The 24,056-nt window shown below is 41.3% G+C and overlaps 1 protein-coding gene across 2 annotated transcripts in view; it reads left to right on the top strand.

Annotated features, from left to right (window-relative positions):
• The window catches only part of RNF144B (ring finger protein 144B), a 181,082-nt gene that overhangs the window by 67,383 nt on the left and 89,643 nt on the right, over positions 1 to 24,056 (top strand). Inside the window, exon 1 of one of the 2 annotated variants that reach the window (XM_045497264.1) lies at positions 13,142 to 13,248. The exons of the other annotated variant lie outside the window; for it this stretch is intronic. The gene's annotated coding sequence lies outside the window, so the exon portion shown is untranslated. Of the gene's footprint in view, positions 1 to 13,141; positions 13,249 to 24,056 lie in introns of those variants that run through there. 2 annotated transcript variants of the gene reach the window in all.

Here is a 24,056-nt window from a genome sequence, read left to right as displayed (position 1 = left end):
GAGTGTTAGAGCTTCGTGTTTCCTGTCGCTTTCATCTTCTGAGGCCGGTAACAATTTGGGGCGCCGTACAACAGTGAGGTTGATTCAAGCAAAAGGGAGCAGGATGGAACGTAGGGAGCCTGAGCTGTGTTGTTGATTTATTCAGCTGTGCCAGAGTCTACAAGTTGCCTTCCCAAATTCCATTTGCAACTTCTTTTTTAGCAACAGAATCTTTAGTCCTTAACTAATTTGGATTTAAATAAAAAAAAAAAAACACCTTTAGTCCTGTTAAAAATTACACTTGGGACACCGGGGTGGCTCAGTCAGTTGGGCATCCAACTTCGGCTCAGGTCATGATCTCATAGTTGTGAGTTCGAGCCCCGCATCGGGCTCTGTACTGACCGCTCAGAGCCTGGAGCCTGCTTCAGATTCTGTGTCTCCCTCTCTCTCTGCCCCTTCCCCACTCACATTCTGTTTCTCTCTGTCTCAAAAATAAACATAAAAAAACAAACAAAAAAACCCCACAAAAAACTATGCTTGCCTGCCTCCATTCCAGCCAAGTGTGGCCACATGATGATGATATCCTACCCATAGAATGTAAGTGTTTGGAAAATTCCAGAAAGGCCATTCAAAAAGGGGGGCACACATTCTTTTGCTCTTTCTCCTTCCCTCCCCCTTCTAGTCTTGAATGTGATGGCTGGAGTGCCAGCAGCCATCTTGGACCAGGAAGTGATCTTGAAAGCAGAAGCCCAACCCAGGATTATAGAACAAGAAGACAGATTGAGCACAGGCCCTGGAGAACCCAAAGAGCTGTTATATATGTACTAGTATGGGCAGACTTTCAAAAAACCCATTTTTAATACAGAAGGAAACAAGCACTTCTGTCTTAAGATATTGCTATTTTTTCTTTTATATGCTGTCAAACTGAATTCTTTTTTTAAAAAATACTTATTTTTGGTGAAGCGCAAATGGGGGAGGGGCAGAGAGAGGGGGACAGAGGAACTGAAGGGGGCTATGCGCTGACAGGCTGACAGCAGCAAGCCCAATGTGGGACTTGAACTCACGACCTGCACGAGATCATGACCTGAGTTGAAGTCGGATGCTCAACCGACTGAGCCGCCCAGGTGCCCCAAACCTGATTCTTAATGAAGCTTGGGTACCCATTAAAATTGTCTAGGGAATGTATTTAAATATACTACTGCCTGGGCCCTACCCCCTGAGATTCTGATTTTATTGGTCTGGCAAAAAAGACAGACAAGTGTTGTTCTTAAAAAGCGCCCTTAGGTGATTCTCATGTGTGACCTGGGGTTGGGAACCACTGTCTTCACTTACACTCTGTCTCTCTAAGTAACTACTGTGTTTTAAGAATTGTGATTTCTTTCTCTTTTTTTGTTTTTAATGTTTATTTATTTTTGAGAGACAGAGCACCAGGTGGGGAGGGGCAGAGAGAGAGGGGGACAGAGGATCCAAGCGTGATGTGGGGCCTGAACTCACAAACTATGAGATCTTGACCTGAGCCGAAGTCGGACATGCCACCGACTGAGCCACCCAGGCGCCCCAAGAATTGTGATTTCTGATATCACTGGGGCAGTTGTTCTATTTCTGTAGCTCTGTTAAGGAAAGGAACAATACTAGGGATAATCTGAAAGAGAACTAATTTGAAACAGTTTTGGGACTGGGATGATAATGCAGATATGGACATACTCCGAGAGCCCATAAAGCATCATCACAATGCAGTATCTGTGATGGCTACACAATGTGCCTTTATTTCTGAGGAAAGAGTGAAACTCTAGCCCTCCACACTTCCTTTCCTTTTACCAAATCTAACCGTGCTTCCCCTGGGGATTACGAGGAATTTAGCAACAGAGTGCAGGGAGGTAAATACATTCCTTTAAAGCCGAGCTGGATTGAGGGAAAACAAGGGCAGCTTTCGATTTTTAGTTTCCATTAATACTATTGATGCTTAGGTCTCTGAGGGGAATTAATGGGGATAAAATCCCAACCTAATTTCTCAGAATATCAGTTACAACTATTTGACAATGAATTCTCCCTTGTTATAGTGTTTAGTTCCGATCCTTTTTTCAAGGTCATAAGACTGCTGACCCCTAGTTTTATTTCACAATTCATACCATAAAGATAGTGATTTATATAGGTCACTGATATTCCTGACTTTGTGTTTGTCAGCAGCAAGATCAGTTTTTGTCTTGTGGTAAGAGAAGTTTCAGGGGCGAAGAGGATGTCAACACTCCCCTTCCTCCCAGTTTCTTCTGAGTTATTTGCTATAAATTTTCAACAAGAAATTCAAGGGTGAGAAGTGAATAACCAAGCAGTGTGTGTGATCAATTTGACTGTGAATGATGAAGAAAGTTAACATACTGTGTTTTATTCTTTTTTTTTTAAGTTTATTTCCTTTGAGTGAGAGAGAGAGACACAGAGCAAGTGGGGGAGGGGCAGAGAGAGAGAGGGAGAGAGAGAGAATTCCAAGCAGGTTCTGTACTTTATCCCTTGGGTAAATTCCTAGCAGTGCTATTGCTGGGTCATAGGGTAGGTCTATTTTTAATTTTTTGAGGAACCTCCACACTGTTTTCCAGAGCGGCTGCACCAATTTGCATTCCCATCAACAGTGCAAGAGGGTTCCCGTTTCTCCACATCCTCACCAGCATCTATAGTCTCCTGATTTGTTCATTTTAGCCACTCTGACTGGCATGAGGTGATATCTGAGTATGGTTTTGATTTGTATTTCCCTGATGAGGAGCGATGTTGAGCATCTTTTCATGTGCCTGTTGGCCATCTGGATGTCTTCTTTAGAGAAGTGTCTATTCGTGTTTTCTGCCCATTTCTTCACTGGGTTATTTGTTTTTCGGGTGTGGAGTTTGGTGAGCTCTTTATAGATTTTGGATACTGGCCCTTTGTCCGATATGTCATTTGCAAATATCTTTTCCCATTCTGTTGGTTGCCTTTTAGTTTTGTTGGTTGTTTCCTTTGCTGTGCAGAAGCTTTTTATCTTCATAAGGTCCCAGTAGTTCATTTTTGCTTTTAATTCCCTTGCCTTTGGGGATGTGTCAAGTAAGAAATTGCTATGACTGAGGTCAGAGAGGTCTTTTCCTGCTTTCTCCTCTAGGGTTTTCATGGTTTCCTGCCTCACATTCAGGTCCTTTATCCATTTTGAGTTTATTTTTGTGAATGGTATGAGAAAGTGTTAAAGAAATTTTTTAATGTTTATTTTTGAGAGAGAGAGACAGAGTGTGAGCAGGGGAGGGGCAGAGAGAGAGGGCGATAAGAGAATCCGAAGCAGGTTCCAGGCTCTGAGCTGTCAGCACAGAGCCCCATGTGAAGCTCAAACCCACAGACCACGAGATCATGACCTGAGCTGAAGTCAAACGCTTAACCGACTGAGCCACCCAGGGGCCCCTTAAAGATTTTATTTTTAAGTCATTTGTACACCCACCGTTGAGATCGAACTCACAACCCTGAGACCAAGAGTCACATGCTCTACCGATTGAGCTAGTCAGGCATGTCCCAAACTCATTTTATGAGGCCAGTATTACCCTGCTACCAAAGGCAGGTAAGGACACTACAAGAAAAAAAAAAAAACACAGGCCCAAATCCTTGATGAATATAGATGCATAAATCATCAACAAAATATGAGCAGACTGAATTCAGCAGTGCATGAAAAGCCACATGAACAAGTGGGATTTATTCCTGGGATGCAGGGATGTTTCAACATACAGAAATCAATCAATGTGATACACCACAGTAATAGAATGAAAGACAAAAATCAATTATAATCTCAATACACAGAAATTGACAAAATGCAACATCCTTTCATTATTAAAGACTTTCACCAAATTAGGTATAGAAGGAATGTGCTTCAACATAATAAAGGCCATATATGACGGCTTCACAGGTAACATCATACTCAATAATGAAAAGCTGATAGCTTTTCCTCTAAGCTCAGTAATGTAACAATGACATTCGTTCTTAACACTTCTTTTTAACATAGTTGGAAGTCCTAGCCAGAGCAATCAGGCAAAAAAAATAAATAAATAAATAAATAAAATAAAATAAATCAATAAAAATTCTTGGATAGGAAGAAATAAAATTATCTATGCAGAAAATCATAAAGAGTCCATCAAAAAATAGGACTAGCAACAAATTCAGTAAAGTTGCTGGATACAAAATCATCATACAGAAATCGGTTGCATTTCTATACACTAACCATAAACTATGAAAGAAATAAAACAATCTCATTCTCAAGAGCACCAAAAACAATAAAACACTTAGGAATAAATTTAACTCAGAGGTGAAAGATCTTCACACTGAAAACGTTAAGACTTCGATGAAAGAAGTTGAAGAAGACACAGCTAACTGGAAAGATATCCTATGTTCAGGGATCAGAAGAATTAATACTGTTACAATGTCCATCCTCTTCAAAGCCATCTATAGATTCAGCTCAAATCCCTATCAAAATTCCAATGACATTTTTCACTGAAATTAAAAAAAAAGTCCTGAAATTTGTATGAAACTGCAAAAGACCTGAATAGCCAAAGCAATCCTGAGAAAGCAGAGCGAGACCACTGGCATCACACCCCCTTGCTTCACACCTTTACTACAAACCATGTGGTCTGGGCTTTATAAAAAGAGACACATCGATCAGTGGAAGGGAATAGCCCAGAAATAAACCTTCACACGTATAGCCAACATTTGACAAGGGAGTCAGTAATACTCAATTGGAAAATAATAGGGTTTTCAATAAGGGACTTGGGAAAACAGGATATCTATGTGCAGAAGAATGAAATTGGACCCCTGTCTTACATGCTTGAAATAGATTAAAGATTTAAACCCAAGACCTAAAACCCGCAAAGTCCTAGAAGAAAACATGGGAGAAAAGTTCTTTGTCACTGGTCATGGCAATGACTTTCTGGATATGATACCAGAAGCACAAGCAACAAAAACCAAAATTAGTAAGTGGAGCTGTACCAAACTGGGAAGCTGCTTCTTCATGGCAAAAAAAAAAAAAAAAAAAAAAAAAAAAAAGGCAACCTATGGGAGAAAATATTTGCAAATGAGGCGTCTGATAAGAGCTCATACAAAAACCAAAAAAAAAACAAAACAAAACAAAACAAAACAAAAAAACCTAAAAACAGTCTGATTAAAAAATGGGCAGAGGAACTGAATAGACATTTCTCCAAAGAAGACGTACACATGGGCAACAGATACATGAAAAGGTGCTCAACGTCACTCATTGTCAGGGAAATGCAAATCAGAACCGCAAGGAATGTCACCTCACGCTAGTTAGAAGGGCTGACCTCACACAAATAACAAGTGTTGGTGAGGATGTGGAGAAAAGGCAACCCTCGTGCCCTGTTGGTGGGAATATAAATGGTGCAGGCACTATGGAAACAGTATGGAGTTTCCTCAAAAAATTAAAAATAGAACTACCGTATAATTCCACAATCCCACTCTTGGGTGCCTATTGAAAAGAATGAAAACAGTATATCAAAGAGATATTTGCATTGCCATGTAGCATCATTGACAATAGCCAAGCTACGGAAACAACCTCACGGCCTATTCATGGATAAATGAATAGAGACGTGAAGTGCACGCGCGCGCGCGCGCGCACACACACACACACACACACACACACACACACACATAATGAATGTGTTTGGGGGATCTGATATACAGTATGGTGATTATAGTTAATAATATTGTATTATATACTTGAAAGTTGTTAAGAGAGTAGATCTTTAATGCTCTTGCCATAAAAAAAAGGAATGGTTATGTAAATTAGAGGAGATGTTAGCAGAAGCTACATGGTAATCATTTAGAAATATATAAGTGTATTGGGGCGCCTGGGTGGCGCAGTCGGTTAAGCGTCCGACTTCAGCCAGGTCACGATCTCGCGGTCCGTGAGTTCGAGCCCCGCGTCAGGCTCTCGGCTGATGGCTCGGAGCCTGGAGCCTGTTTCCGATTCTGTGTCTCCCTCTCTCTCTGCCCCTCCCCCGTTCATGCTCTGTCTCTCTCTGTCCCAAAAATAAATAAAAACGTTGAAAAAATTTTTTTAAAAGAAATATATAAGTGTATCAAATCAACACATTATGCACCTTAAACTTATACAATATTACATGTCATATACTTAATAAAGCTGGAAAAATGGAAATATATTACTTTAGAAATCTCACTACATTAGTACTTCCAAAAAGCACTACGTTTTGTACATAATAGTCTCTCCTCTTCAGACTGTTATTTTGTGGTGAATTGTCATTTAGCAGTTTATCTTAAATGTATGAATTTAGCAATTTATATTTGTAAAAGCATCCTAATTTTAGCTAATTATTTTTAGGCTGGATTATCCTAATGTAGTTCTGCTCTCTTATTTATTTATTTAATGTTTATTTATTTTTGAGACAGAGAGAGACAGAGCATGAACCGGGGAGGGTCAGAGAGAGGGAGACACAGAATCTGAAACAGGCTCCAGGCTCTGAGCTGTCAGCACAGAGCCCGACGCGGGGCTCGAACTCACGGACCGTGAGATCATGACCTGAACTGAAGTCGGACGCTTCACCGACTGAGCCATCCAGGCGCCCCTCTGCTCTCTTATTTAAAATGCTCTGGGGGCGCCTGGGTGGCGCAGTCGGTGAAGCGTCTGACTTCAGCCAGGTCACGGTCTCGCGGTCCGTGAGTTCGAGCCCCGCGTCCGGCTCTGGGCTGGTGGCTCAGAGCCTGGAGCCTGTTTCCGATTCTGTGTCTCCCTCTCTCTCTGCCCCTCCCCCGTTCATGCTCTGTCTCTCTCTGTCCCAAAAATAAATAAACGTTGAAAAAAAAATTTTTTTTAAATGCTCTGGTATCTTATCCCATCACCCAGCAATCATTAGGTTTATTAGTAGCCTAACTTTATGGCTCCTTCAAGATTATATTGTGTACTGTAATAAAAATGCTGAATCATCCTCATATTTGCGTATTTATGTATCTAATGTAATTTATTCCTCCAGAGTCTATCCAGTTAGCAAAACGAGCAAACATTTGAATTATTAAGGGCTGAATAAAATACTTTCTTTCTGTTGTGGATCAATTTTTTTTTTACTTTGCATTGAATCATCACTTAGTTTTCTTAAAAGGGCAAAAAATCCCAGCAGATCCATAAGCTGGACTTGTACTCCAGGGCATTGCACATTCTTACAGAACGAGATCAGAAATAGAGCAAAGGAATTATGTCATTAGCATTGCCTCTTACAGGGTCTACGAAGGGAATAAAAAGGAGTATGTATTCTTTACCCTGTAAGCAGCAAACTCAGATGTAATTTGGGTTAAAAATATAAATAGGTAAGTTTGATAATTTATTGTTTGAGAGGCTTATTGACTTATTATGGAGAAGTAACATATTGCTAACATTCAAACAGGTCTAGTTTGATAGATTGTTCCAGTTTGCTGGGACTGGGAAGTTTTCCGGGACACAGGAATTTCGGAACTAAAACAGGGAAAGTCCTGGGCAAACTTGGGCCAAGTCGATCACTATCTGGCTGGTCTGACCCGGGGACCGGCTCTGACATCTCTCTGAGTTCCAAATTAGACCTGTTCTCAGCAATTCCCATCATAATTGTAGCCAATAGTATTTGCTAATACTCCGGGGTTTGTAATCGCTTTCCTGATGAGAACCTGGAATCAAAGTGAGGACAGATGTGCATGCCCCACTGCAGAATCTCACCTGGTGGTCAGAGTTTAAGGAACAGGTGCCCCTTCTTACCTAAGGCTAGTTCTACTCTTGGACTTGTGTCTAGTCCCTTCCTATCTCCTCAGTGGCCTTTTTCTGTAATTTATCCTACACTCTCCAGGATCTTCTCTTTCACATTTGCTCTTGAACATGCATTAGATGAATTCCACATGCCTCTCTGGGTACCAATTTATCTCATCTTTATAATCAGATACCTTGACCATGCTGCCTCCTTGCCACCTCCATTTCCTAACCTCTTGCTTGCTTTCTAGCCGATTCCAAGCAGCATTCATTCCTTCCACTTTCTGAAACTTGTCTTATTGAAGTCAACATTGACTTTTAATGTTACTGATCCAGTGGAACCACCTGGTCTTTTCCTTGCTTCAGCTTTTACCAGCATTTGATTCTGTAGTCTTCTCTTGGTTTCTCAGGAGTTTCTCTTACTGTGGCTTTCAGGTGCTACATTTGCTGGGTCCCTTGGTTTTTCTCCTACCTCTCTGGCTATTTCTTTTTTTATCTTTCACTATTTTTTTTCTTTGTTATCTCTTTCTCCTTTATTCACTAGTGCCCCCAAGGGGTTAGGTTCTAAGTCCTTTTCACCTCAGACTTGAATTACTCTGTAGATTATACTGTTACCATTCATGGCTTCAATAAATAAGCAGACACTCCTAAATTGGTATTTTCATACACCTCTTGTCAAGAGCCTACTAGTTGTTTTCACTTGTATATCCTACCTTGAATTCATTGTGCTTAAATATGAACTTGGCTTTATCCACCCAATTGCTCTTATCAGAAACATGGAGGTCAGCACTGAGTTCTTGAACTTTCATTACTCTTAACAGATATAAGAAACAACAAGTTCAAGTACTGAGTTCAGAACTTTCAGTTCTATTAATCCCCTAGTTCTGTCAATTCTACTTTTTTTAAATGTTTATTTTTGAGAGGGAGAGAGAGAGAGCGAGCGAGCGAGCAGGGGAGGAGCAGAGAGGGAGACAAAGAATCTGAAGTAGGCTCCAGGCTCCGAACTGTCAGCACAAAGCCTAATGCAGGGCTTGGACTCATGAACCATGAGATCATGAACTGAGCCAAAGGCAGATGCTTAACCAACTGAGCTACCCAGGCACCCCAGTCAATCATATTTCTTAATAATGGTGAAGCTGTTTACTTTTCTCCAACCCCATTGCTACCACCAGTCTCATTTCTCACCTGGACTACTGAAACAGATTGTTACCTAGAAGCACCTATATTAAATTTCGCTTCTGTTCAACCAATTTCTACACTGCAGTCGGGGTGCTATTTAAAAAGTAAAGATCTGGTGAAGTGAAGCTGTTTACAAAGGCTTCCCATGGGTTTTTAGTTCAACGTTTAAGCCTGGAAATTCCTTCTCGATCATCTGGTCTAATCTCAAAGCACTCTTCCTTAACTTCTCTATAATCCAGCCCCGTTGAATAATTCTATACATTCTTCAAATGCACCAGGGTTTTTTTTTTTTTTGCCCTCTGCCCTTTAAATATGCAGTTTTCTCTGCCTTGAAACACTTTTTCATTTTATAACTCTATTTACTTTAGTATTTATTTCCTGGATCTTATTTATATCTAGGTCCCAGTTTAAAGGTCATTTCCATAGGGAGGTCTCTCCTCACCCCCATGGACCAGTATCTCAACTGTGGCTCCACAATAGAATCACCTGGGGACATGTTAAAATACCAATGATCTGCTTTACCTGTGCTGGGATAGGGTGTGAATCAGAATTACCTAGAGGTCTTGTTAAAACCACCAGGTAGCTCTGATGCTGTCTTTATGAGAACCACACTTGGAAACCATTGCTCCAAATTAGACTAAATTTGGGCTCCAGCCAAGTGCCTCTGTAGTATCTGTGCATCTCTTAGCATGGCACTCAAACGTTTTATTATGATCACTTTTAAGAAATGATCTTTTCTGCTAGAAAGGAAAGACAGTTCTCTCTTTGTGAAGTGAAGCTCTCTGGCTTTCTTGTTTACCTTTGTGTCCCTAGGGTCTAGCACTGTGCCTGCCACACAAGGATTTGCTCAGTATTTGTTGAATGAATGAATAAAAGGCTATGTTTGAGTAAGAAGGTGGTATCTAGATGATCTACAACTCAAGGCAATAATAATATAGAGATAAAGCTGACGTTTTGTATTACCTATCTTTCACTTGTTTCTAGTTTATTTTTGGTTTTCATCCAAAATCTTATTGAGGGCAGTGCCTTGAGATGTCTATATTCTAATTCTTCTTTTTTTTTTTTTTTATTTTTTTTTATTTTTTTATTTTTTTTTAAAAAAAAAATTTTTTTTTTCAACGTTTATTTATTTTTGGGACAGAGAGAGACAGAGCATGAACGGCTGGGGGGGGGGGTGCAGAGAGAGAGGGAGACACAGAATCGGAAACAGGCTCCAGGCTCTGAGCCATCAGCCCAGAGCCCGACGCGGGGCTCGAACTCACAGACCGCGAGATCGTGACCTGGCTGAAGTCGGACGCTTTAACCGACTGCGCCACCCAGGCGCCCCTAATTCTTCTTTCTTAAAAAGCTTATTCATTTATTTTACAAGGGGGGGAGAGAGAGAGAGAGAGAGAGAGAGAGAGAGAGAATATCCCAGGCAGGCTCCACACTGTCAGCACAGTGCCTGATGTGTGGCTCGAACTCACTAACCGTGAGAGCATGATCTGAGCCAAAAGCATGAGTCAGATGCTTAATCGACTGAGGCACTCAGGTGTCCCTATTCTAATTCTCCTTCTTTTTTAATTTTTTTTTTCAACGTTTATTTGTTTTTTTGGGGGGACAGAGAGAGACAGAGCATGAATGGGGGAGGGGCAGAGAGAGAGGGAGACACAGAATCGGAAACAGGCTCCAGGCTCTGAGCCATCAGCCCAGAGCCCGACGCGGGGCTCGAACTCACGGACCGCGAGATCGTGACCTGGCTGAAGTCGGACGCTTTAACCGACTGCACCACCCAGGCTCTAATTCTCCTTCTTATTGCTACCGCTACATTACTCTTAACAGATATAAGAAACAACAAGTGAATATATTTTGGCTGATTGGGGTGCAGGACAATTCCATGAAGATCCGACACTTAATTGTGCCGTGAACATGTGTGTGCTCACATGTTTGTGTGTATGGTGGTATATAACTTACAAATGACTTAGAGTAGAAGAGAAAGAAGACCAGAAATTGTGCCTTGGGTAGAGCTCCACTGCCAAAAATTTAATTCTCTAGAATCGACCAAGCAGAAACTTTCTTCAGCCCCAGGAGGGTTGTAGAAGTGATGTTTTGGGGAATGTTCTGAACTGGATTAAAGTCCGTTTACTGCTTGCACACTATCTCGAATTTTGTTTTAAGTTTGATTTATTTTGAGAGAGAGAGAAAGAGCACAAGAGCAGGGGAGGATCCGAGGGAGAGGAAGAGAGAGAATCTTAAGCAGCATCATGCCCAGTGAGTATGGAGCTTGACTCGAGGCTGGATCCCACGACCACGAGATCACGACCTGAGCCAGTATCAAGTCGGACGCTTACCTGACTGAGCCACCAAAGCACCCCCACACTATCTTGGATTTTCTATTTCTTGAGTCATATCAAAGATCAGCACAAATCATAGTTTGTATTTATAAGATACCATATGCTTATTTATTTTACATGTATTGAATATTTACTATATGAAGTATAATCCTAGAAATGAAAGACATTTTCTGCCTTCATTCACAGCTTAGGATGGGAGACATGCAAATCAGTGCTTAAAATACGGTGAGTAGGTGCTGTGGTAGAGTATGTAAAGACGACCTTGGAATATCCAAGTCCCCCTCCCAGACAAGTGGGGACCTGCTCTATTGCATTTCAGTAAGGGTATTAGCATGGGAGTTGTGGAAGGGGTACTTAATACAAGTTATCTCTTGTCTGTGGGGGTATATCTAGGGATACATGCTGACTCCTTACATGCAGACTTGTTTAAAGAAATTCCAGGTAAAGAGGTTTATTGGACTGTTCAGTTCTTAGGGATTCATGCATGACATTCACAAAACCATGCACACTGGGAAATGTGCAGCATTTTCCATGTGGACATGAATCTTCTAAAGGGAGAACTCATAGCTTTCTCCTTTCTCAAAAGGGTCTATGATTTCCACAGGGATTAGAACCATTTCTCTATTGTGTAAGCTGATGGAGAAGATGAATTGGTAAAGAAATGATCCCGTGGGGGCATCTGGCTGGCTCAGTGGGTAGAGCATGCGACTATTGATCTCAGGGTCATGAGTTCCAGACTATGTTGGGTGGAGAGTTTACTTAAAAAGAAAAAAAAAAGTGATCCTGTGGTTAAGAGTTCCTGGAGGGATTTCCTTAGGACTCTCCCCATAAATACAGAAGTTATCTGTAATAGATGATACATTAAAAAGTATTTTAAAATCAAGCTCTACTTGCCTATACTGGAGTATCCCAGTAAAAAACAAAAAACAAAAAAAAACTTGGATCGAATTATTCTGTAAACTGAAAAATTTAAGGAAAACATTTTTCTGTATTCATAAGTTCTATATATAACCTTCCTATTGAGATATCCATGGTGATGCCATTACAGCCACCATGACTACTGTCCCAAGGAATTCTAAGAGTTATCATTTCATTTGTATTTACCACATGCCAGAGGCTCTAGATATTTTTTTAAAATGTTTTATTTATTTATTTTTGAGGGGGGGGGAGGGAGGGAAGGAGAGAGAAAACACAAGCAGTGGAGGGGCAGAGAGAGAGGGGGACAGAATCTGAAGCAGGCTCCAGGCTCTGAGATGTCAGCACAGAGTCTGTTGTGGGGCTCAAATCCACGAACCATGAGATCATGACCTGAGCTTGAAGTTGGACACTTAACCGACTGAGCCACCCAGGTGCCCCTCTAGATGTGTTTTCTGATTTTTACAACTACACATGGCAGTCATTATCTGTATTTTTTGGGTGAGGAGATCAAGGCTCAAAGAGGTTAGAAAATGTAGTCTCGACGAGACAGCTTGTATTTAGTAGAGCCAAGATCTGAACACTGCATTGGCAGATTCAAAAGTCTATGTTCTTTTCATAGCATGATACTGACTTACTTTATGGTAATGTGGTTTACTCAAGGTGTTTCTGATTTTAAATAACTGACGTAAATTTGAACTAGCTTTAACAAAAACAGGCAATTTGCTTTAAGGACCAGGAGTGTCTTGAGGAATTCAAAGATAGGAATGTAAGTGGCTTCTGGAAGGAACTGGAACTGAGAAGTGGAAAGCCATCATTCTTTCTCTGACTCTTACGTTACCTCCTCTATTGCATCTCCTTTATTGTGCTTTCTCTGGATTTTTCTGTAGCTCATATAGATGATAGAATACGGCTGTTGCACAGCTTCAACCAAGTGCAGAGATTAGCTGTTCCTAAATCCGAATTCTGAATTCCTGGCAGAGAGAATCTGATTGGCTCTGCTGCAGACAGACATCTATTCTGGGTCCAGTCAGCTTTAACCAAGGAGGCAGAATTACATCGTCCAGACATGACTGCCATGGGATTTGAAGACAACATCCTTTACTGGTAGGAATGTTTAACTCTTGTCTTTTCTCACTCATCTGGTTTGACTACAGCCCATTCTGGGTACTCTAATTATTACATGGAGAAGTCTAAGAGTCCCTCTACTCCAGGTTTGACCCAAGGTTATAGCTCTTTGAAGAGAAAAGAAGTCTATGACAGACTTGGCTGACGTGTTGTCATGTCAATTTTTCCCCCTTTTGAAGTACATCACGTCATTATTGTCCCTCCAGTCTTGTTCCTTATACCTTAATTGCCTTTCCACACACACATACACGCGCGCGCGCGCACACACACACACACACACACACACACACACAACTCACTCACACAGGAGTACCATTGCAGTATCTGCTCAGAAGAAATCATCTGCCATCGGAGTTCACCTTTTGCCCTGGGCTACAGTACAGCAAACTACTGACTTTCTTTGCCAATATAAAGTGAATAAAACCCTCTCCCAACCTGTTGTCCTTATTATCTCTTTATGATAATGTTGAGAGCCCTTTTCCCTATAGTCGCTACCTATCTAGAAATGGGTCCAGTTACTTTCATTGGGCACAGTGGGAAGAAATTCACCTGGGGCTCTTAGGAACAAATGGTCCAGGTCGTTTCTCAACTGAAGGAGCTTCTAAGGAAGGAGGTCAAATAGAATCACCCAGTTATAGACACCTATACTTTCTATATTCTTCTGCAGCTGTGAGGAGAAACTCAAGGGGAAAAATTTATTGTTACATTTTCTGGTAAGTGACCCAAACTAATGAATGCTAAGTGTTCCAAAAGTGTGTTTGTGGATCAGTTGTTTAGAACTTAGAACTCATTTTACTATGGAAACGATATTATACTTGGTAGTTTACATTTCTAGCCATACCATAAATGATCATTTGGTCTACAACATAGCTGAAATGCTAATTATTATCTCATAATTTACTTGCTCTTAAAATTGGGGTCTGGACTCTTTTGTGTCTAAAGCCTTGACTTCATTAGCTTCCCGAATACTAGTTCTCCTGAACTTCTCTAAAATTCGATATTCTCTGGAACCTTCACTTCCTCTCACTCTAAACGAGGTAGAGAGAAACCATGGAGGCATGCAAGTGATGGCTTGAGGGTGGCTCCACATATTGAAAGATGCAGGTGTACTAGATGTCACAAAAGGAAGGATAGGAGTAGAGAGTAGAGAGTTTAATGTCCTTAGTGACTCCTCTCAAAAGGATAAGGGAGTCAGAGGAGGAGGACCAGGGAGAGAAGAGTGACTGACTGCCACATTTGATAAATAGGTATTGTTGTGAGTGCCTGTGTGTAAAATATTTATTAACTTTTTCTTTCTTGCATGTACTTCTTTGAGTTTTTTTTTTTTTCCCCCTCGAATAGCCTACAAAAAATTCATGATGAATTCTACAGCATTCCCCATTTGTTTAGCTGAATCCCTGAACTTAACCTCCCTGGGGTGAGGCATCGTGACTGCACGGAAGCCCTGACAGGTAACAGGAAGGCAGGCACTGGCCTCTGGTTGTTGTGTAATCACAACGTGCCTTCATGGGGATCCTGCATAAGTGTTTTTAGTAGATGATTTCATCCCCTTCTCTGACTTGGACCCAGACAACTTTACATTCTCAGCAAACAGATGGACAACAGGGTTGAAATAGGATCTTGTACTGAAATAGTCTTTGAGTCATACACTTTGACTGTTCACTTTTCCAGGAAACCTGCCTCCTCCTCCTTGCAGGAGGCCAATGCTGACAATTAATGTACTCAGAGTTGTTGGACTCTCTTCCCAATGTATGTTTGCTATCTTTCTTCTTGGTTAAGATGGGGCTTCCACTGAGATAGGAATATTGTCTGGTTTGCTCGGGCAAAACACCTGGCCTTTTGCCCTGAGTAGATGTTTAAGAAGTAGAATTAAAATGTTTTATACCAACCTTCTATTTTTGTCTTCCTTACAAAAAAGTTCCTGGTATGAAAAGAAGGGGGGTTGATTTCACCTGTAACTTTATTTGGGGAAGCAGGAGCACTGGCAGAGAGTCACTTGACCGGGTTATTAGGCGCTCGTCTATGTTGGGCCGGTACCTGCCTGTTTGACCCCAGGGAAGTCTGTTCAATTTTCAGTGCTCAATTTCCTCATCTATGAAAGGGGGATGATAAAGCCAACTGAAAGGGTACTGTGAGTATTCCGTGGGATGATGTTTGTGAGCGTCCGATGCGGTAACATTGCTGCAGTAACAGGTTCCGATTTGTTTTCAGGGGTTGGAACTATCCTTCCTCTATACCCAGTTTATAATGGGCATGCAGTAATTTGCTTAAAGACTTGTTTATTCTAAACCTGGAGCATTGTACTCAATGCCTTTTGCTCAGTCCCTGCAGAAAAGGTGTACGTTGTCCACGCCTTTGTCATTTCCGCCTTCATCTGAATTTCTGAACGCCGTATAGAACCAGGCCCTGTATAAATCAGGCATGGTGTAGATCACAACGTCTGCATCCTGCTCATTTGGATCATTTATTATGTTTTTGGATGAGAGGCCTAAGTTGATGTGATATCAACAGAACATCTTGACCGGTCTGAACTGTTGAACGGAAACAATGAGCATGGAAAGGACAGGCGGCCACTCAAGTTTATCGTGTTCTTTTGAGCTCTGATTTCTGCTTCCCAATCTCTGATTTTAGTAGCCGCAGGTAGGTACCACAACATCCTGTACGAGGATGCATAAAAATTAAGGTTGGAAAGATCGGAAGTGTTTTGTTTGTTTTGTTTTTCAGAATTTATGTAACAACAACATAATATGGGTGACTCTGAAAAGTTTTGTCTTCTGTTGGTCAAAGAGGATACGATTTGGGATTGGTGATTTCCCACATAACTTCAGCCTTTATGTTTGCAGATTAGGTCATAGGAAAGGAAGCCAAATTGACCAGAGGACCCCTGATCCCAGTAGAATGATCTAGGATCCTTGCACCAAAGTTTCTATCATTTGTCTTGATTTGTTCTCTCTCCCCTTTACACGGGGAGGTGAAGGAGTCTTCTTTCCTCGCCCTGTTCCTCGGTCGGCCGCATTACTGTCTCACACAACTGCACTATTTATCTTTATTCGTTCCTGCTTCTCAGGGCAGTCATAAAATCACCTTTTTGTCTTTAGAGAAAATCTGAAAGTTTTAACATATTACTAATGAGCCTCATTGTGTTTAAGAAAGCACTGGGTCTGAACAATCAGGAATAAAGCTAGAGGTGACTTTCTCTGGTGATTAACTGCTTTTATTATCCCTTGGAAAGTTTATAAATGAGTAGTTTTAAAGTTTTTTTTTTTAATGTTTTTAATTTTTAATGGAATGCCTTGGCTGGAGAAATTTTTTCTGCCATCAGTAGAGCTTATCTGCCATCCATCTCTCTCTTTTCGCTCATGCAGTTCCTTTTGCCCAGCCCCCTCTCTGTTGGCTCCCCACATTTCTGCCCGGGCTCTCCGGGTTCTGCAGGGCGGGGTTCACAAAGCCGCCTTCCGGGATCCGGATGGCACAACACTGGGGCACTGCCCTGCCTGGTATACGTGTCTGACTTTTCCTACACTGCATGTTTTGTTTATTTTTGTGTTCCCAGCACCTAATAAAGATCTCCGTAGACAATAGGAGCTAAATAAAAGTTTGCCGAATGAGTCGTTTCATTCAGGGTAAGAGCATCGTGTGTACTAAGGATGGAAAACCAGAGAAGGCCAGCTCTCCTCATGGGGGAGGAGGCAAGTGGAAATGGAGAGGGTGTGTCCCAGAAAAGTCATACCTTGAGTCACATTTTGGGGACGGAGGAGCTGTTCATCAGGTGGGAGAGGTGGGGGAAAATGGGCACATGGAGAGCCAGAGGAATTAGTGAATGTGAGATTTGGAGCCCCTGAAAATAGTTTTGTGTGGCTGGGACACAGATGCAAAGTGAAAGGGGCAGAAGATGAATCTAAAAAGGTAGGCAGGTTATACGTTCCTTTGAATTTTGTGCCCAATAAAAAAAATCACTTAGGTCATTGGCCAGAATTACTTTTGTGATGCACTGATGGATGGTATAATACCAGCTGGGATTGGATCTCATAAGGATTAGATGAGTTACTACTTTTTGATGAGTTACGAATTTAGATGAGTTACTAATTTTTGTAACGATGACTTCAAAGTAAATTGGGTGGCTATACTGGTCGCTGTTCGAAATGAAAGTCTGCTGAAATCACAAACAGATCTTAAAAGTTTTAGGGGATTCTACCTGACAAAATATTGGAGTCATAATATAACCCTAAACAGTTTATATCACGAGAAGACTTTGTAGCTGAATCAGTATTTTAACAAGGCTTTTCTGATACATCAGCTACTAATCATTTAAAAATGTGATTAAACAGGGGCACCTGGTGGCTCAGTCGGTTAAGCATCTGACTCTTGATTTTGGCTCAGGTCATGATCTCATGGTTCATGAGCTTGAGCCCTGTGTTGGGCTCCATGCTGCCAGTGCAGAGCCTGCTTAGGATTCTCTCTCTCCACACCTACCCCCCCCACCCCCAATAAATAAATAAACTTAAAAAAGTGTAGGGGCACCTGGGTGGCCCAGTCGGTAGACATCCAAATCTTGGTTTCGGCTCGGTCACGATCTCACACTTGGTGAGTTCGAGCCCTGCGTTGGGCTCTGCGCTGACAGTGTGAAGCCTGGTTTGGATTCTCTCTTTCTCTGCCTCTCTCTGCCACTCCCCTGCTCTGTCTCTGTCTCTGTCTCTGTCTCTCTCTCTGTCTCTCAAATAAACTTGAAAAAATGTTTAAAAAATGTGATTATGGCAGTGCAAGCTAGTGTAGCCACTCTGGAAAACAGTATGGAGGTTCCTCAAAAAACTAAAAATAGAACTACCCTACGACCCAGCAATTGCACTACTAGGCATTTATCCAAGGGATACAGGTGTGCTGTTTCGAAGGGACACATGCACCCCCATGTTTATAGCAGCACTATCGACAATAGCCAAAGTATGCAAAGAGTCCAAATGTCCACTGATGGATGAATGGATAAAGAAGATGTGGTATATATATACAAGGGAATATTACTTGGCAATCAAAAAGAATGAAATATTGCCATTTGCAACTATGTGGATGGAACTGGAGGGTATTATGCTAAGTGAAATTAGTCAGAGAAAGACAAAAATCATATGACTTCACTCATATGAGGACTTTAAGAGACAAAACAGATGAACATAAGGGAAGGGAAACAAAAATAATATAAAAACAGACAGGGGGACAAAACAGAAGAGACTCATAAATATGGAGAACAAACTGAGGGTTACAGGAGGGGTTGTGGGAAGGGGGCTGGGCTAAATGGGTCAGGGGCACTAAGGAATCTACTCCTGAAATTATCGTTGCACTATATGCTAACTAATTTGGATGTAAATTTAAAAAAATAAAAAATAAAATTAAAAGCAAAAAAAAAAAAAAAAGAATATACTACCACCAAAAAAAAATGTGATTAAATTTAGACATTTTTCTATAATGACTACTCTGAAAATACAAAAGATAATAGGGGCACCTGGGTGGCTTAGTCGGTTAAGCGTCTGACTTCGGCTCAGGTCATGATCTCGTGGTTCATGAGTTCGAGCCCCGCATTGGGCTCTGTGCTGACAGCTCAGAGCCTGCATCCTGCTTCGAATTCTGTGTCTCCCTCTCTCTCTACCCCTCCCCCACTCATGCTCTCTGTGTCTCTCTCTCTCTCAAAAGTAAACATTAAAAAAAAATTTTTAAAGATAATATACGCAAAATACTTAGTACAAAGTAGCTTGCCTGGCACACAGTAGGCGCTCAACAGTATAATGTGTTTCTTCCCCCAGTGGTGCCAGACCTCAGGAAGCTTCCACTTTATGAACTTTTGGGAGAAACTGTAAAACAAAAAAACAAAACAAAACAAAAAAACAAACCAACACCCTGTCTCCAAGTGTATATTTGTTGAAATATCCGCTAATTCTTTGGTGAGAGCTTGGAATTTCCTTGGTGATTTTAAACAAGATTTCCTCTATTCTGTGTGTTCATTGTATGAGTCTTAGATTGCCAGGGCCGATCTGATGTGAGCACAGACATTTCAAAGCCTTGGTGGGACTACCTGTTTTAGCAGTTGCTTACATTTAAAAATAGTTCTAGCCCCTTGGCACCTCAGGGTTTCTGTGAATCATGCCAAGCCACTCTTGACATGTACAAATATGTTTTCCTCCTGGATTTGTAGGCGGGCAGCGGGTTTGTCTGGTGTCTCCCAGTGCCTACTTATGCTGGGGAGGAGTTGAGATCCCAGGTTGGAAAACGAAAACTTGAACTAGATGTTTTCTGGGCACCATCCAGGAGCACTGCATGCCTTTGGTTTGTTTTGATTAAATTCCAAAGTGATACAATCGTCTGGCTGTTAAAGATAACTAATTGCCTTGTTTTCTACTTAGAGGTGTGATGGTTCCAGATTGGCAAGTTAGGATGGTTTTGCAGTGGGACACTGGGACGTGACCATTGTCACTGGGGTTTAGTCTTTAGGTGAGCAGGGCAGGCTACCAGGGCACATCACCAAGACACATATAAGGGAGCATTTCTTTGGAGATGTGCGATTTTCCAAGCTCCAGTTACTAGAGTACTAAGTAGTACACTTATTAACCCACTTGGATAAAAACAAAGCAAAAGCATACCAAATACAAAAAGTAGAGATTTTTAAGATCACATTCCCTAATTATAATCCAATTACATTGGAAATTAATAGGAGCACCTGGGTGACTCAGTCGGTTAAGCGTCCGACTTCGGCTCAGGTCATGATCTCGCGGTTCATGAGTTTGAGCCCTGCATTGGGCTCTGTGCTGAGAGCTCGGATCCTGGGGCCTGCTTCGGATTCTGTGTCTCCCTCTCTCTCTCTGCCCCTCCTTCGCTCACACTCTGTCTCTCTCAAAAATAAACCTTAAAAAAATTAAACTGGAAATTAATAATAAAGATATGACCCCCCCCCCAAATGTCATTTGAAACTAAGAAATACTCTCCTAGATAAACCTTTGATCAAAGAGCAAATCAAAGAGAAATTGTACAGGGGTGCCTTGGTGGCTCAGTCAGTTGAGCCTCCAACTTTTGATTTCTGCCCAGGTCATGATCGCATGGTTGTTGGAGAGAACCCTGCATCAGGCTCTATGCTGGGTGTGGAATCTGCTTAAGATTCTCTCTCTCCCTCTTCCTCTGCCCCTCCCTTGCTCATTCTCACTCTCTTTCTCTCTGTCTCTCAAAAAAAAAAAAAAAAACTAATAAATGGTGATTCTTTAGAAAGCAATAAAAATTATACTTGTATACTCAATTTTTAAGGCATATTACCCAAAAATTTACTCAAAGGAAAACCTGTAAAACAGTAAATATATATTATTATTCATGAGGAAAAGACTGACAGGGCACCTGGATGGTTCGGTTGGTTAAGTGACCGACTTGCTTTCAGCTCAGGTCACGATCTCACAGTTCATGAGTTCAAGCCCTGTGTCAGGGTCTGCGCTGATGGAACTGAGCCTGCTTGAAACTCTCTCTCTCCCTCTTTCTCCGCCCCTTCCCTGCTCTCACATGTGCTCTCTCACTCTCAAAATAAATAAACTTAAAAAAAAAAAAAAACCAACCCTGACAAAACCCCTGCTTCCCTCAAAAAGAAAAAAAAAGAGGTACTGATAAAGTTAAAAGTGGCATTAATGGAATAGAAAAAAAGCAGAAAGGCTAAATAAGACAAAAAATTGGAAAAAGTAAAAATATATAAGATTAGGAACAAGGAAACAGACACAACCACAGTGGCAGGAGAGTCGGAAAGAATGATAAGAAATACACGTGGAAACTGTGCCAAACTCTGTAGAAACAAATTTGAAAATATAGAAGAAATGGACAATGTTGGAAGTAAAACGTAAGTGACCAAAATTGGATGGTGTAGAAAATTCAACCAGATCACCAGAAGTCTCAGTTTGTGCCTGCTCGGCCTGTCCCACCTGGCATTGGTTCTGGACGTTATTATTTTCACAGTCACTAAAATAAGACGGGGTAGTGGTCCTCGACCTCATGAGAACGGGTTTTCGTATGATCTCTGTAGTGCGTGTGGTGAAGAGTGTTTTTACCTTAACGCATGCTTACGTACAACCCTATGTCCCCCCCCCCCCGCCCACGCCCCCACCAAGTTCTCTCCAAATGCAAGTTCACTTACATCTCTCTGTAAAGAGCAGCCTGCAGAGCCCCTGCTAACAAGATGAAACATGCTCCTACATTGGTGGCTAGGGACAACTAACTCATCCCAGTCCTGCTGCTGGCGGGAAAGGTCCTCAAGGCTGCTGGCCCTGCCGGCTATGTGGCCTACCGGTCGGCAACGCCGTGGCCTCCCCTCCCCTCTGCCCCTGTGGCCTACAAGAGCACGAAGCTGCCAGGTTGGGCCTGGGTGTGGTCAGCGTGAAGTGTGGGAAGTCTGAATGTTCTCCGGGTGGTGATTTCGTCATTTTTGTGCGGTGTAACTCGAAAACTCTCTGTTTTGTTGTTTACTAACTTGGAAATTTACTTTGGAAGAATCCCCCGTTGCAGAAAATGAGCTAAAGAAGTGCAAAGTTTAAAGAAAAGTTGAGTTTTGGGTTTCTGTTTCTTAAGAAAGGTAAGGATGAATGTGTAATTCACACACCTACTGAAGCAACATCCATATCTACTTTAAAAATTTGCAGTTATTATTACTTTTTAAGTTATTTATTTTGAGAGTGAGCAAGTGAGCATGAGCACGGGAGGGACAGAGGGAGAGAGAGAGAGAGAGAGAGAGAGAGAGAGAACGAACCCACACCATCAGCATGGAGCCCTACTGGGGGCTCGAATCCATGAGCTGCAAGATCATGACCTGAGCTGAAACTGAGAGCCAGACGCTCAACCAAGTGAGCCACCCAGGTGCCCCAAGTTTGCAATTATTTTAAGAATACTTTGCCCGAAGATCAAGATTTAACACCTGCAGCCTCAGACCGTGTCCTTAAATTTTATTCCGTGAAGCATGGCTCTTCTAAATCTATTCCAGCCATTTTCAACTTTGGTTGCTTACACATACATGAAAGGTGAAGTCACTGCTGTTGATCTGTTGGCTCCGACAGCAGAAGAGAATTTAACACACCAACTGTGCCAGTTTCATGTAAATGTTACCACATGCTTCACAAAGAAAATCAGTTAATTTTTTTACCTGAATGGTTTCATTATTTTCATATAATTCAGGAAAGCTTTTAGGAAAATCATTCCACGGAAGTTTACATGTTTAATATTACCGTGAATTCTATTATAAATTTGTTGAAAAAGCTTACCATCAAAAAATGAAATTTAGGGGTGCCTGGGTAGCTCTGTTGGTTAAGCGTCCGACTCCTGATCTTGGCTCAGGTCAGGATCTCACGGTTTGTGGGATCAAGTCCCACATCAGTCTCCACGCTGCTAACGGAGCCTGCTTGGGATTCTCTCTGTCCCTCTCTCTCTGTCCATCCCCTGCTTGTACTCTCTCTCTCTCAAAATAAAGAAATAAACCTTAAAAAATGAAATTTATCTTTTTAACAGCTTTACTGAGGTAAAATTTATAAACCGGAAGTTTTACCCATTTTAAGCGCACAGTTGGAAGATTTTCAGTAAATTTTTACAGTTGTGCATCCATCCCTGCCATTCAGTTTTAGAATGCTTCTGTCACTGTCATCCCTGCAAAAGCTCCTTGGTGCCTCTTTGGAGTCAATCCCCATACTCACGTTCAGCCCCTGGGAGTGCCGATAATGATTTGTTTTTCAGCGAGAACACAAATAAGCATGTTAGTGGGGCACAATGTCAGAGTACACACAATGGAATTGCTAGAATGAGAAGTCTGAGGGACAGACATTTGCACATATAATTGCACAGAGAAGTCATTATCTCTTTTGAACAAACTGCAAGGGAAATAGGAGAAATAGCCAAGTTTTACAAATATTTTTCTTCATACGCTAAGTTGTTGAACCAGAATATTTTTGTGATGAAGCTGAGTATGGGTTTTCTGTCCTTGCAGCCCAATATCAATCAGATTTTACAAATAGTTTGCAGAACTACTTTGTAAATCAGCCCTAATTGATTGTATTGACATTTGTTTTTTTTGCAGAGGAGTCCTCTAAATTTGGGCTGTATTTTGTTTGAAATCGTTTGGGTTGTGTTTTGTTTGAAATCAGTTAGAAATTTTTTTTTTAAGTTTACTCATTTATTTTTGTGAGAGAGAGAGAGAGTGAATGAGAACAGGAGAGGGGCAGAGAAAGAGGGACACAGAGAATTCCAAGTAGGCTCCACGCTGTTAGCTCAGAGCTCCACGTGGATCTTGAACTCAGGAACTGTGAGATCATGACCTGAGCCAAAACCAAGAGCTGGACACTTAACTGGCTGAGCCACTCAGGTGCCCCTAGAGATTTTTAATCAAAGTACTAGTTAATGAAACAAGCAAAATACATATTCAGGTTTTGAAGTTTTGCAAATTGCAATTATGGGAAATTATGGGAAAATTATGGGAAAAAAGGTCACAAACAGGAAGGTACTAGAATCTATCCTTACAAGGTAGGAACTGAGCCAAGTCAATAAGAAGTCAAACACAGTATGCAGGATTTAATTTTGAAATTTTTGTAGTGGCACTTGGGATATCTAGAATTGTGGATGGAAAGATCCTTTTGATGCAAATACTATTCTTATAGGATACACTTGTGTTGTCCTCAAGAATTCAAAATAGATTGAATTTTAGAAAGTTTGTGTTTTCAAGGTATCTGACTTTGATGGAATAGTAAAAAGAATCGTAAGTAGATACAATTCATTCTGATGAATTTTTTTTTTTGTAT

The sequence above is a fragment of the Leopardus geoffroyi genome, chromosome B2 (assembly GCF_018350155.1).
Source record: "Leopardus geoffroyi isolate Oge1 chromosome B2, O.geoffroyi_Oge1_pat1.0, whole genome shotgun sequence".
Lineage (NCBI taxonomy): Eukaryota > Metazoa > Chordata > Mammalia > Carnivora > Felidae > Leopardus > Leopardus geoffroyi.
This window is presented reverse-complemented; position numbering and strand designations above follow the sequence as displayed.